The following is a 14207-nucleotide window of genomic DNA, read 5'->3' as shown; positions in this document are numbered from 1 at the left end:
TCTGTAGTCTGTGAGTTCGAGCCCCATGTCGGGCTCTGTGCTGACAGCTCAGAGCCTGGAGCCTGCTTCAGATTGTGTCTCTCTCTCTCTCTGCCCCTCCCCTACTCTCACTGTGTCTCTCTCTCAAAAATAAAATAAAAACATTTAAAAAATTTAAAAAAAAACTTTTAATTAAAAAAGGCAGTGCCATGAGTGAAAAGACAAGCATCAAACATAAAGATAAGTACCTTACATATAGTCAGGAAATAATTTGTATATAGAATATACAAAGAGCTCCTAAAAATCAAATAGAAGGAAACAAATCAACCAAAAGAATATGGCCAAAAGACAAAGATAGGCTTTCCATAGAAGAAAAAATATAAATAGCTAACAAATATATGAAAGAATACTCAGGGAAATGCAAATTAAAACCATATCACGATAACATTTGTGTACTCTTTAGATGGGTGAGAAATTAAAAGGCAATGTCATTTATACACTGTTGGAGGGGGTATAAATTGGCAACCACTTTTGGAATCATATAATATACATATATAACAATTCTACACATAGCAATTGTATATATACGTTATATACATAATATAAATACATACAATTGTGTGTATATAAATTTATTTTACATGTATAATTGTATAACCTTATGAACAATCAATTTCTCCTGGAGTACACACCCAAAGAAACCCTTGTAGATATGTGCTGAGAGGCATGTACATATTGTTTCCAGTAGGGGCACCTAGTTGGCTGAGTCGATAAGAGCATACAACTCTTAATCTCGGGGCTGTGAGTTCAAGCCCCACGTTGGGCGTGGAGCTTACTTTAAAAATGTGAAAAAAAAAGAAACTGTTCAAAGTAATAAAAAACAGTGGAGAAAATGCCCATCGCCTAGAGAACTGATAAATTATAGCTTATTTATGCAATGTAACACTATGCCGAAATGAAAATTACTAACATAGAGCTGTACACATCAACATGGATGATTTCAGAAACTATGTTGAGTGAAAAATAAGTTAGAGAGGAATGCATATAATACAGGTCCAAGTACATAAAATTCAAAAGCCAAATTTTGAATATATTGCCTGACACCATAACTTGGATTTAAAAAGCATGGGAATTGTGAGCACAGCACCGTATTGCAGGGAGGCAGGAGAGATGTCCATGTGCTTGAGGAGGGACACACAGGGAGCTTCAATAATACTAACAGTCTAGTCAGCTGGATGATAGGTTCACAGGTGGTCATCTTATTGTGCTTTATTTTTATATTATTTATATTACAAATATTCTTTTGTATGTAACATTTCATAATATTTTAAGCAATGAACGGAAATGGGTAAATAACTGGAAGATAGGCAGAGCTTAGCCAATAGTAGCGAAAGATGATACAGATGATAAGTCCGCAGCTGAGACTGATGTTAAACACATCCTTTATTTGGCCATTTACTGACTTGATTTTAAAGAATGTATTATCCTTAGATTCTTGGTTCTAAAGGATGTATTGTCCTTAGATTCTTGCCTTGTTACCATTCTTAAAATTGATCCAAAATTTCTTTGAGTAATCAACTTTAAATTATGCAAATAAAGACAACAAAATCCTCTTAATCCTAAAGTTGCTTTTAAAATCCATGCATTTATACATGTATGCAAATCGACTATTAAATTAGGAAGATTTCATTCTAAGTAACAGAGTCATAGGGGCTAAAGCAGACCTGCTTTCCAGAATATATTAATTCAAGGACTAAGCAATTTCTGCAAAGTGAATAATTCACTGTGTCTCTGAATATCTCCTTGAACTAGAATATCGGTGATGGTGGCAGAGAAGGGGAAGTAGCTTGTCCTGTATTAGGAAAAGCAAACAGCTGTTGGAGTACGCTTGTAATTTAGAGCCTCTTAAAACCCTGTTCACTGCGCAAGAAAGAAAGGACTAATGTTTTCTGAGATTTCAGTAGTATTTTTATGGAGAATGAAGTATGGGTGCTCCTGTTGAACATAGTACACTTGGTCATGGTCTCTGGCACGGTACCCCTAAAAGGGAGCATTTCATATATCTGAGAGTGGTTTACCTGTACTAATTTTAATCATAACAAGTTTAATGTTCCTGTGTTGCTTTTAAATGGAAGGCAACAGGGAATCCTGGGTGGCTCAGTCGGTTAAACGACCGACTCTTGATTTTGGCTCAGATCATGATCTCACGGTTTGTGAGTTTGCCCCCCCGCCCCCTGCCTTGGGCTCTGCACTGCTTGAGATTCTCCCTCTTTCTCTTCCCCTCCCCCACTTGCACACATGCGCTCTTTCTGTCTCAAAAATAAATATTTAGGGGTACCTGGGTGGCTCAGTCGTACTTCAGCTCAGGTCACGTATCTCACGGTTCCTGAGTTTAAGCCCCGCGTCCGGCTCTGTGCTGAGAGCTCGGAGCCTGGAACCCGCTTTGGATTCTGTGTCTCCCTCTCTCTCTCTGCACCTCCCCAGCTCATGCTTGCACTCTGTCTCTGTCAAAAATAAATAAACTTAAAAAAATTATAAATAAATACTTAAAAATGTAATAAAAATACAGGAGGCATTTTTTAAAAATAGTTAAGTGTAAAGCAACAGCTGGTCTAAAATAGTTAGCTTTGTATGCTGTATTTACTGAACAGTTCAGAGAGCAAAGAAGCAAACAAATGCACTGATGATTCCTTTGCTGCCAGCTCCTGAATTGTTGACAATTCTGCAGTGCCCATCCTGTACTTTTCTCTCGTTTCTTTGGTTTTCTTCTCTGCTTTGGAGTCAGAAGCTTCAGTTCAGATCCCTGCTTTGTCAGTAGGAGCTGTGATCCTGAGAACACGGCTTAATCTCTCAGCCTGTTTCCTCCCTTGTGAATGAGGCTTCTAATTCCCATCTTGCTGGACTTGCAGGTGTTAGAATCGAAAGAGGCGACGTCCACCACAGTGACCGGCGCATCCTGTGTACTTCAAAGATAATGTCGGTCTCCTTTCTCTGTCCTCCTCCCCAGGGCCCTGATGTCAGGAAGGACATTTAGTGCACCATTCGCTATCCACCATTTGCTTGGGACTGGCAGCTTGCTCCTTTACGGTGTCTCATCTGCTACCATTACCATCCATCAGTGGAACGGAATACTTCATTTTATTTATGATGTATTGTCCTCACATCCTCCAAGATCCATAAACAGTCTTAATTACCATCGTCATCACTGTGTAGTAGACTCCTACCTTCGCAGGTGGCAATGGGGACAGGCGGATGTTGGGATACAAGGACCTCCTCTCTGGTGGCTGTGGGCTCAGTTCTCTACCTGACAGCTCCAGGCTCACTCCTGGTGAGAAGGAGCCCTGTTCTGTCCAAATGGGCAGATCCTTAATGAATGTCTTTTTCCTGTGGTCTGTCTCAACATCGGTTTGGGTATCCCAGGGATGTAGAATAAAAGTAGATCTGCCCATATCAGCAAATGAGAACGGTTAACTCTTGGGCGCGGTGTTTATAGCGTATGAAGTGTCTTTACGGCTATCACTCATCCATCGTTTAGCATTGCCGAGCTCTGCCATATGCCAGGCCTCTGCTAGACACCAGAATGTAAATACACCAGGGAGGCTCTCCCTGGCCTTGAAGTGTCACCTTAGAAGTCACTTCCCAAGAAAGCCTTCTCTCCCCGCTTCCTGTCTAGACAACGCAGCACTCTGTTGACTTCCTTTACGGTATTCCCGATCTTGATCTTAAGGGTAAATAGAGATTGTGTCAGCACAGTTGCCTGTGCCCAAGACCTAGCATATTGCTAGCTCCCAAATAGGTGCTTAATGAAGCCACTTGGTTGAGGAGAAGAATGGACAATGGCACGTGCTCGTGGAGAAGAGAGAAAGATTCCATTGCTGCACAGCGTGATGGATGCCCTGGCCAAGAAAGGGGTCGGGGATATAAAAGACAAGCATTTAACCAGACTGCACGTCTGCTGAAATGTGTAACTTCCTGGAGGAAGAGAGCTGTGTCAGGCCAGCACTGTCTGTGGGTGGCTGGGTAGATCGGCCCAAATCTGTGGTGCAGAATTCAGAAGGCCATCTACCCGCAAATGGAGAAAAGCTGCATTCTCCAAAATCAGCCTTATTCCTAGTAAACGTAATACTGCAGTCTCCATATGCCCTACTTTTTATAGTGTATCTCATGAATGGTTTAGAACTCGGAGAGGGAAGAAACACACTATTTATTACTCCCTCCCCTACTTTTTTCATGAAGTATCCACTCCTTATGTATCCTTTTTCTGCTCTTAATCACTTTAAAAAAATAGATCACACTGACATCATATTTGAAGAATATGCTTTTTCTCTTTTGGAAAAGAAAACAAAAGGGGTAGATGGCTGGGGTGCCTGGGTGGCTCAGTCGGTCGAGTGTCCGACTTTGGCTCAGGTCATGATCTTGCAGTTTGTGAGTTCGAGCCCCACATCAAGCTCTGTGCTGACAGCTCAAAGCCTGGAGCCTGGGGGCGCCTGGGTGGCTCCATTGGTTGAGTGTCCAACTTCAGCTCAGGTCACGATCTCATGGTTCGTGAGTTTGAGCCCCGCATCGGGCTCTGTGCTGACAGCTCGGAGCCTGGAGCCTGCTTCAGATTCTGTGTCTCTCTCTCTCTCTGTCCCTCCTTCTCTCGCACTCTCTCTCCCTCTCTCTCTCTCAAAAATAAATAAACATTAAAAAAAAAAAAAAAAAGCCTGGAGCCTGCTTCAGATTCTGTGTCTCCCTCTCTCTCCCTCTCTGCCCTTTCCCTGCTAGTGCTCTGTCTCTCTCTCAAGAATAAATAAACATTAAAATTTTTTTTAAAAGTGGGGGGTACATGACTTAATGTTGTCTACTCAGAAATCCCAGTCTTTGTGGTTGCCACAAAATGAGTAAATGGCCCAAAATAAAATAAAAATTCTTTCCTAATTCTCTTCCTGGGATTCTGCGTATTGGTGTGATGAAACATAACAGGTGTGAAAATAAAGATACAAAATGCTGCAGATTGTAGGAGTGCCTGGTTGGCTCAGCTGAGCGTCTGACTTCGACTCAGGTCATGATCTCACGGTTTGTGAGTTCAAGCCCCACATCAGGCTCTCTGCTGTCAGTGCAGAGCCCGCTTCAGGTCCTCTGTCTCCCTCTCTCTCTGCCTCTCCCCAGCTTGCACGCTCTCTCTCAAAAATAAAAATTAAAGGGGCGCCTGGGTGGCTCAGTCAGTTGAGCGTCCAACTTCGGCTCAGGTCATGATCTCACAGTTCGTGAGTTCGAGCCCCGCATGGGGCTCTGTGCTGACAGCTCAGAGCCTAGGGCCTGCTTCTGCTTCTGTGTCTCCCTCTCTCTCTGCCCCTAACCCACTCGCATTCTGTCTCTGTCTCTCTCAAAAATAAATAAACATTAAAAAAAAAAAAGATCTGTGTAAAAAAAAAATTAAAAATTAAAAAAATAAAAATTAAAAAAATACTCCAATAAATGCTGTCGAATGTAAAATTCAATAAAATGACAATAGCCAAAAGGTGGAAACAATCCAAATGTCTGTGAACAGATCAACACAATGTGACATATATGTCCAATAGAATAGAATTCAGCCCTAAGAAGGGCTGAATGGACGAACCTTGAGGGTATTATGCTAAGTAAAGTAAGCCAGACACAAATGGTCACATCCTGTAGGTTTCCGCTTATGTGATATACCTACAATAGTGAAGTTTATAGAGACAGAAGGTAGAATCGTGGTTGTCAGGGGCTGCAGCAGGGAGGGAGTGGAGAGTTATTATTTAATGGGTACAGAGTTTTTGGGAAGATGAAAAAAAATTCTGGCTAACGGTGATAGTAAATTGTGAATGTACTTAATAGCACTGAGGTAGGCACTTAAAATGGCTAAGGGGTAGATCTTACTACAATAAAAATTGTATGATAAAGTGCAGACCATGAGCATCATAAAGATACTCCAGGGGCACCTGGCTGACTCGGTAGAGCCCAGAGCCTGCTTCGGGTCTTCTGTCTCCCTCTCTCTCTCTGTGCCTCCCCAGTTCATGCTTACTCTCTCTCTGTAAAAAAAAAAAAAAAAAAAATAGCCTGGGTGGCTTGGTCCGTTAAACATGTGACTCGTGACTTCGGCTCAGGTCATGATCTTGCAGTTCGTGAACTGATAGTGCAGAGCCTGCTTGGGATTCTCTTTATCCTCCTGTCTCTGTCCCACCCCTGCTCGTGCTCACTCTAAATAAATAAATGAATGAATGAATGAATAAATAAATAAATAAATAAATAAATCTTTAAAAAATTAAAAGCAATAAAATGAAAACAATAAAATAGGATGCATAAAATGAAATCCAATTATAAAAAGATACTCCAAACATTTGAAGGAGGAATGCTCTGTTCTCAAGCCACAGAGGACCACATAACATCCCAGGAAAAGAGCACATGTTAGCTAAAGGTGCAGGAAAGGGGAAAGGGTATGGTCTGGTGACTGAGGTCAGTAGAGGGGATTGCTCTGTTCATACGAGTCTCTGGGTAATTACCATCCTCATTATCATGGTTAGTGTCCCGGCTACCATCATTAAGAGAAGGGTCCTTCTCAACCGACTGGCCTGGTGCGATGTCCCTCACATATATTATCTCACTGAATTTTTGGAACATCTTCTGAGGTAGGTATTACGCCCATTTGCAGGAATTTAATAAAATTTCCAAGGTTGCCAATAAATGATGCAGTCAGGATTTAAATCTTAGATAGCAACTCCAAAACGCAAGTATTTTTCCAGTACCCCTTAGGAGTAGATTTTAGGAACAATTACATGGATAATCTGGAGTAAAGGGAATAGGAATTTCTTCATTAGGGTTTAGTGAGATGTACCAATGGGATGACGGCAAACATAGGAACTTTGGAATGGTAGTTAATGTTTAGACGAAAAATCATTAAAGAGTTTAAAGAGTGGACATAACAGTGCAATCAAAGAGTTCCTGGAGGCTAATTGGTAGGGCTCTTTGGGACAGATTGAGGGGGGGAAATATTAAAGCCAGAAAGCTCAGTGGAACAAATGCCACAGTGGCCACAATGAAAAAAGAATTTTAAAAATGGGCTGGTAAGTGAGAAACAGCAAGTGGAAAGGGAAGTAACTTTTCCAGTGTCCTTATGGGCACACGGAAAATTGTTCTTCTAGACTAGTCACTTTGTGATAATCCAGAGATCGGTGACTTAGGCCACTGGTTTTTCTGACTTGGAGTCTGTCTCTATCCCCTATACCGTCACCAACAGGGACCAGGGAACGGAGAGAAAAGAAAGGAGTTGGTGTGCCATACTTCTGACTGCTGATAACGCTTACATAGGAAGGGAGTCTGCAATGTCTGAAAATGAACTTTCTGATTTGAATGGGTCGAATTTCACCATGTGAAAGTAGCTCATTGCTATTCATTACTGTGTCACATCAAGAGATTTCAATGAGATTAAGATCTTTCAAAGAGAGCTCTGTATTAAACTTTCTGAGCTATTACAGATTAAGGCTCTGATTACCTCCGCCACATAAAGAGATTTTGGTTAATGTGTTGACATACTGAGCCACAATCTGGCATTTGTATTTTGGCAAGTGACTTCTAGGCCAAAGTTTGTTAGCCTCACTCAAAGGGGAAGGCCAAGCCAAGTCGGGAATTATGAAGAACAAAGCACGGATTCTCAAGTTGAGAAAGACAAATATCTTCTTCTAACTCTCCCACTGGATAGGTGTGGGAAATTGAGGCCCAGAGGGAGTAACCTGCCAGTGATTTTGCTGTTCATTTATGGCAGAGCGGAAACAAGAGCCTCAGATCCCAGATCAGGGACGTGTCCGCTCTGTCATACATTAGTTCAAGTTGGTAAGAATTATTTTCTGAATGAACAACAGGGACTCAATAAACTCAGAAGACGACAGAAGAGGGGTGCCTGGGTGGCTTGGTCGGTTAAAGCTTCTGACTCTTAGGACGCCTGGGTGGCTCAGTGGTTAAGCGGCCAACTTCAGCTCAGGTCATGATCCTGGTTCATGAGTTCCAGCCCCATGTTGGGCTCTGTGCTGACAGCTCAGAGCCTGGAGCCTGCTTCGGTTTTGGTGTCTCCCACTCTCTGCCCCTCCCCTCCTCACACTCTGTCTCTCAAAAATAAACATCAAAAAAATTTTTTTTTTAATTTTTTAAAAAAGCCTCTGACTCTTGATTTCCGCTCAGGTCATGATCTCACGGTTTGTGGATTCGAGCCCCGCATCCGGCTCCACGCTGACAGCCTGCTTGGGATTTTCTCTCTCCCTCTCTCTTTGCCCCTTCCCTGTGCGTGCGCTCTCTCTCTGTCTCAAAATTAAAAAGACATTTCAGCATTTTTTGAAAGCACATAGTTTAGATAAAGAGCATTCCAGTACTAGGGGAAATTCTGAATAAGATTCAAATCCTCCGCACAGCCATGATCAGGAGGATGTGGCATTTTTTTTTAATAAGATTTTTTTTTTGATGTTTATTTTTGAGAGAGAGAGCACGCGATGAGAGAGTGGGGAGGGGCTGAGAGAGAGAAAGAGAGAATCTCAAGCAGACTCCATGCTGTCAGTGTAGAGCCAGATGGAAGGCTCGAACTCATGCATCATGAGATCATGACCTGAGCCAAAATCAAGAGTCAGACGCTGAACCAACTGAACCAACCCAGGTGCCCCAGGAGCATGTGTTTTTTTAATGTGCACTATGAAAAGTACTCTTCAGATGAGGCTTATTCTTATTTGTAACTAATATTTTTATTTTTATTTTTTTCTAAAATAATTTTAGACCAACAGAAAAGTTGCTAAAGTAATAGAGAGTTTACATACATCTTCATCCAGCTTCCTCCCAATGTCAGAATTTTATATAACCATAATTCACGATCAAAATCAGAAAATGGACATGGATCAATACTATCAATTAAGCGACAGACTGTCTTGAGTTTCACCATTTCCTCCCCCCGTGATGTCCTTTTCGTGTTCCAGCCTAGAACCCAAGATCCCATGTTGCATTTAGTTCCTGCGTCTTCTTAGTCTCCTCCAATCCGTGCTGGTTTCTCAGTCTTTGCTTGTCTTTCATGGACTCTTTTGAGGAGTACTTGTCAGCCATTTTTAGAATATCCTTCAATTTGAGTTTGTCCAATGTTTTTCTCATGGTTAGAGTGAGGTTACAGGCTCGGAGGAAGAACATATCAGAGGTGAAGTACTCTTCTCGTTACTTCATATTAGGGGTACACGATGTCAACATGACTTACTACTAGTGAAGTTTGATCACTTGGTTAAGGTAGGATCTGACCAGTTTGCCAACTGTAACGTTATGATTTTTCTCTTTGTCATGATAACTACCTTGGAGAGGTGCTTTGAGACTGCTAACATCCTATCTCCGCCAACTCTTGCCTGTTGATTGTAACAGCCATCTGAGGTCTAGCCTGAAGCAAGATGGTCTAATGGGGATTCTGTATTTTCCTCATTCCTTCTACATTTAGTAGTTACAGTTCTTCTGAGAGATGAGTTGGCCTTCTCTCTCACGTTTATGTATTCAATTATTTACATCAGGATGGACCTAGGGATATTTGTTTTCTTTTATGGCTTATAATCTAACACTATTATTATTTACTTCTTATTTTTTTAGTAAAAGGCAAAATATTTATTTGATCTGAAGAGAAACCAAAGTATTAACACCATTATTATTTATTTGTTTCTCAAGTTGTTCTTCCTTTAGCCTTTGGAAGCTTTCTCGGGTTGGCTCTTGTGTCCTTTTGACATGTTCCCATCCTTTTAAAGTATTTCCTTGTTGTCTGGTACTGTAAGATGCTCCAGGCTCATCCTGTCCCTGCCCTAGCCCAGAATCAATCATTTCTTTCAGAAACCCTGGTTTCTCTTACTGGAGAATAAAATTTAGAACCCAAGATGTGCACACCGGGTGGAAGCTTATTCTTTGATGATCGTAAAGCTTACATATCAGAAAATTTACCAATTATAGGATCTTGCAGTCTCTTCAGTAATAATTCCGAAGCAGAGTGGCCAAATATATATGGGTTAGCCTTAATGTGGTTTAAAATGTTCTGCTTGCTCCAAGAGGTGCTTTGGGCATGAATGCCGTTTGTATCAAAGTTGGGAAAGTGCTTTTCCTTCCTAAAATGTTCCTTTTCTTTCTTTCTTTCTTTCTTTCTTTCTTTCTTTCTTTCTTTCTTTCTTTCTTTCTTGAGAAAGAGAGAGAGAGAGAGAGAGAGAGAGAGAGTGCAAGTGGGGGGGGGGAGGGGCAGAGGGGGAGAGAGAGAGAGAGAGAGAGAGAAGAGAGAGAATCCCAAGCAGGCTCCACACTGTCAGCACAGAGCCCGACTTGGAGCTCAATCCCACAACCCCCAGATCAGGAGCTGAGCCGAAATCAGGAGTCAGAGTCTCAACTGACTGAGCCACCCAGGTGCCCCATCTCCTTTATTCTTTTTTTTTAAGTATATTTATTTATTTTGGGAGAGAGAGAGAGAGAGAAAATGCAAGTGGGGCAGGGGCAGAGAGACAGGAAAGAGCAAGAATCCCAAAAAGGCTCTGAACCAGTGCAAAACCTGATATGGGACTCAAACCCACAAACTGTGAGATCATGACCTGAGTCAAACACACTTAACCTACTGAGCCACCCAGGCACCCCCATCTCCTTTATTCTTTAGTAGAAAGATTAATTTTCTTCTCCTCTCAGTAGCATAGCCTTCTATCTATAATGACAAAGTAATCACATCTTGCATTTTATTTATTTATTTATTTATTTATTTATTTATTTACTTATTGAGAAAGAGAGAGAGAGAGAGAGAGAGAGAGAGAACAAGTGGGGGTGGGGCAGAGAGAGAGGGAGAGACAGAATCTGAAGCAGGCTCCAAGCTGCCAGCACAGAGGCCAATGCAGGGCTTGAACTCACGAACCATGAGATCATGACCGGAGCCAAAATCAAGGGTTGGACACGTAATCAACTGGGCCAGCCAAGTGCCCCACATCTTGCATTTTAAATAAGAGAATGGTAAAATGTTCAATCTCATCAATAATCAAAGATATGCAAAGTTAGCAATGTGGTTATTGCCATATTACGAAAATATTAACAAATATTGAAAAGATTGGCAATATCCAGTATTGTTAAGAGTGTGAGAAAGCAGGTCCTCTATGGCACCTTCTTGAGAACAACGGGTAGTGTTGATTGAAATGTGAAACGTACATTTGTCTTAGCAGTTTCACGTCTAGAAATGGATCTATCAGAGATGTTAGTACAAGTATAAAAAGACATGGTGTGTGTGTGTGTGTGTGTGTGTGTGTGTGTGTGTGTGTGTGTCTGCATTGCTGGGATTGATGAAAAACCGGAGAGACCACTTAGAATGTCATCAAGGGAGGGCTGGTTCTGGGTGCCTGGCTGGCTCAGTCAGTGGAGCATGGGACTCTTGATCTTGGGGTTGTGAATTCAAGCCCCCATGTTGAGTATAGAGATTACTTTAGAAAGATCTTTTAAAAACGAAAGAGGGCTGGTTAAATACTTTGCACTTACTATACTGTGCAGCTGGGGAGAGTTGTGGAAGACTTCCTAGAAGCCTGTTTAAGTTGTGAACTAAAAACTTAATAGGGTACACCTCACTGGCTCCGTTGGTAGAGTGTGTGAGTCTTGACTTCAGGGTTGTAAGTTCAGGCCTCATGTTGGGTGTAGAGATTACTTACAAATATCATCTTAAAAAAAAAGAACAACTAGGAATAGACCTTGTGAAGTGTATGTGTGTGTATGTGTCGGAAGTGAGGAGAGGACATTCAAGAAGAAGCTGTAAAACATAGGGTAGGAAAGAAGGTTTTTTCCACGACACAAAGATTAAGATGGAGTGATAGGGGAGTGGCTTAAGAAGGGACTGCAGGGGTGCCTGGGTGGCTCAGTCAGTTAGGCGTCCGACTTCGGCTCAGGTCATGATCTCACAGCTTGTGCATTCGACCCCGCATCGGGCTCTGTGCTGACAGCTCAGAGCCTGGAGCCTGCTTCGGATTCTGTGTCTCCCTCTCTCTCTCTGCCCCTCCCCCACTCTGCCCCTCCCCCACTGGTACTCTGTCTCTCTCTAAAATAAACACTAAAACAAGAAAAAAAAAAAAAAGAGTAGGCTGCTTAACCGACTGAGCCACCCAGGCACCCCACCTCGAAGCTCTTTTCTTCTTCATGTTTAGCACAGGCTGGTGTTGAATAAACAGCTATTGAATTAAATACATTTGACCTTTAAACAACACAGGTTTGAACTGCGGGGTCCACTTCTACGTGGGATTTTTCAATAAATGTAGTACACTTTTGTAAATGTATTTTCTCCTCCTTATGAGTGTCTTTTCGTTTCATCTTTTTTTTTTTTTTCTTTTTTTGGTAAGCTTTCTGACCAACGTGAAGCTTGAGCTCACAACCCTGAGGTCAAGTGTCCCCTGCTCCACTCAGTGGGCCAGCCAGGTGCCTCCCCCTTTTTCCTTCCTTATGATTTTCTTAATCACATTTTCCTTTCTCTAGCTTAATTCATTGTAAGAACATGTACTATATAGATAACATACAAAATATGTGTTAATCAACTGTTTACGTTATCAGTGAGGCTTGGCTCAGCAGTGGGCAATTAGTATGTTTTTAAAAAATATTTCCAATGTTTATTTATTCATTTTGAGAGAGACAGACAGAGAGAGCCAGGGAGGGGCAGAGAGAGAAGGAGAGAGAGAGAACCCCAAGCAGGGTCCGTGCTGTCAGCACAGAGCTCGATGTAGGGCTCGAACTCACACACCGTAAGATCGTGACCTGAGCTGAAATCAAGAGTCTGACACTTAACCCACCCAGGTGCCCCTAAGTTTGAGGAAGTCAAAAGTTATATGTGGATTTTCATATACATATACCAGGTTGGTGCCCCTAACCCCCAAGTTGTTCAAGGCTCAGCTATATTCAACTGTCTATCGTTGGAATGTAGGGTCTCAACCTGAGGTCAGGGTCTTTTTAAGAGAGGAGGTGTGTCTGCGAAAGAGTTGAGGGTGGGGGAGTGTCTGTGAACTTAGAGAGGAAAAAATATCCTTATTTCCACTTCCTCTAACAGAAAATTAGCATTTCCCCTTCATTTATTAATGTGTACATCCCAACACAGTCTGTTTTTAAAAAAACTTTTAGTGTTTTATTCATTTTCTGAGAGAGAAAGAGAGAAAGAGCAGAGGAGGGGCAGAGAGAGAGAGAGAGAGAGGGAGACACAGAATCCGAAGCAGGCTCCACGGCCCGGAGCCTGATGTGGGGCTTGAACTCATGAACCACGAGATCATGACCTGAGCTGTAGTCAGACATTTAACTGACTGAGCCAGCCAGGTGCCCCCCAACATAGGCTTAATAGTAGTACTATGACTTTGCCACCCACAGAAGTCACAGCTATTTTCACATCCCATTAGAATGTTGTTGCAGATATCTCAAAATATAATTTATGCTCATTACTATTTGAAAATTACAGTAATTATTAGACCTGCCACTAGATCTTATTATTTAATGTGTCAATAAAGTAAGAACTCTTATTATTATATTGCATTTCAAAAATATTTTGATAACTATATTTCCACATAATTAGCTCTTTTATAATCCTATATATTTTAGTGTATGCATTTTAAAACATTATTCTGAGAGGAAGTCTAAAGAAAAGGTCCATGGTAGAAGTGGTTAAGAGCCCTACTCTAAGGGGGGCGCCTGGGTGGCTCAGTCGGTTAAGCGTCCGACTTCGGCTCAGGTCACGATCTCGCGGTCCGTGAGTTCGAGCCCCGCGTCGGGCTCTGGGCTGACAGCTCAGAGCCTGCAGCCTGTTTCAGATTCTGTGTCTCCCTCTCTCTCTGACCCTCCCCCATTCATGCTGTCTCCCCCTGTCTCAAAAATAAAATAAATGTTAAAAAAAAATTTTTAGAAAAAAAAAAAACCCTACTCTGAGGGCATAGCTTATACAAAATTTATACTACACTCTCCATGATAAAGGATCGTAATGGAAATTGCAAGTATCATAACCCAACTCCCTTCCTGTCAAATAGGTACCACTTTTACTCTCCCCATCCCCCAACTCGGTACATTCTGGTCTCTTTCTGCTGTCTTTAGTTGGACAAATCCCTTGCTCTAAGGTTTTCAATTCTTACTTCCATAAGAACAATTATTAAATATAAATATCCAGGCTGACCCTCTCTGAGCCCTAATCCTGTAGTAACGATTGTCTTTATTTCTTGTGGCGTGCCCAACATTATCTCAAGTTCTCCATC

At 41.8% G+C, this 14207-nt stretch overlaps 1 protein-coding gene across 2 annotated transcripts in view; it reads left to right on the top strand.

Moving 5' to 3' along the window:
* MRPS31 (mitochondrial ribosomal protein S31) overlaps positions 1-14207 on the top strand; it is a 63318-nt gene that overhangs the window by 34450 nt on the left and 14661 nt on the right. The window contains exon 8 of one of the 2 annotated variants that reach the window (XM_019825799.3): positions 2987-4282. The exons of the other annotated variant lie outside the window; for it this stretch is intronic. The gene's annotated coding sequence lies outside the window, so the exon portion shown is untranslated. Of the gene's footprint in view, positions 1-2986; positions 4283-14207 lie in introns of those variants that run through there. 2 annotated transcript variants of the gene reach the window in all.

Source organism: Felis catus, chromosome A1 (assembly GCF_018350175.1).
Source record: "Felis catus isolate Fca126 chromosome A1, F.catus_Fca126_mat1.0, whole genome shotgun sequence".
Taxonomy (NCBI): Eukaryota; Metazoa; Chordata; class Mammalia; order Carnivora; family Felidae; genus Felis; species Felis catus.
Note: the sequence above shows the minus strand (reverse complement) of the source record. Positions and strands in the feature narration are given on the sequence as shown.